A 1282-nucleotide genomic window follows, 5' to 3' on the forward strand; every position below is an offset into this window, starting at 1 on the left:
CAGGCGACTGACTGTGTGGAGTTTGCACGTTCTCCCCGTGTCTGCGTGGGTTTCCTCCGGGTGCTCCGGTTTCCTTCACAGTCCAAAGATGTGCAGGTCAGGTGAATTGGCCATGCTAAATTGCCCGTAGTGTTAGGTAAGAGGTAAATGTAGGGGTATGGGGTCGGTTGCGCTTCGGCGGGTCAGTGTGGACTTGTTGGGCCGAAGGGCCTGTTTTCACACTGTAATGTAATCTAATCTAATCTAATCTAACATCACTCCTGAATGGCAATACACCCCGAGTTCTGGAACGCCAACCAGTACAGGTTTATCTACCCTGTCTTTCCCTGTGAATATCTTAAAGACATCAGTCAGATCACTCCTTAACTTTCTAAATTTGAAAGGAAGCAGCATTGGGGGAGTTGAGGAGGTTTGAAAATGACCCTCTGAGGAACCTTCATCCATTTGCTACTTCTTAGGAAATCATTTTGAGTTGCGGGGGTTCCCTCTCCCAGCCTGGCTTTCCCACAGATAGTGGGGGAACGTGGCAGAAGTTCCTTGGGCATTCCGGAGTCTCAAACTGTCATGCACCATCACACTTTGTTTTTCATTATTTAGTGGATCAATATTAATCTACACCTTTCATCCCCAGAGCATTCACTGTAGGCTAACATTCTTGTGAGCTTCACATTAAATACTTTGTGAAGGTCAAGGTATATATAATGTGTTACTACTGCAACAGAGAACGGGATTAAATTATGTTTGGTTACTATGACTTGACTCAAATACCATCTTGTGTTGTAATTATTGTATTCACCTTAGTTAAAGACATTTGGAGCCATTCGTATTATTAAAGACCCTGATGACCTTAACAATACCTGATTCTAATGGGTCTATTATTTTGTTGCTTTAAGAAAATAAGTACTGGTCACTAATTTTCAATCTCTATTTTCAACCTTGTGTTTAACAAACTGAAAGTAAAGCTTGTTGATGACTCACTTGTGAATATCCAAGCTGTTATTTTTAGGGTCATTAAAGTGATAAAAAGCACACAGGATAAAAAACGGAAATTAGAGTCCCCCATCTAGCCTGAATTGAACCAGCTGAATAAGATTGAATATTAATATTTCCTGTCATCTCTCCATTCAATTGTAGTTCAAATGAATTATGGTGGCATTTCACATCAATAAACAAAAATCTGAAATTAAGGATCTAATTATGACATTAATTCCATTGTTGACTGTCAGGAGAAACCTATCTGGTTCATCAATGTGCTTTAAGGAAGGAAATCTACCATCCTTAC

This window comes from Chiloscyllium plagiosum, unplaced genomic scaffold (assembly GCF_004010195.1).
Source record: "Chiloscyllium plagiosum isolate BGI_BamShark_2017 unplaced genomic scaffold, ASM401019v2 scaf_8606, whole genome shotgun sequence".
Lineage (NCBI taxonomy): Eukaryota > Metazoa > Chordata > Chondrichthyes > Orectolobiformes > Hemiscylliidae > Chiloscyllium > Chiloscyllium plagiosum.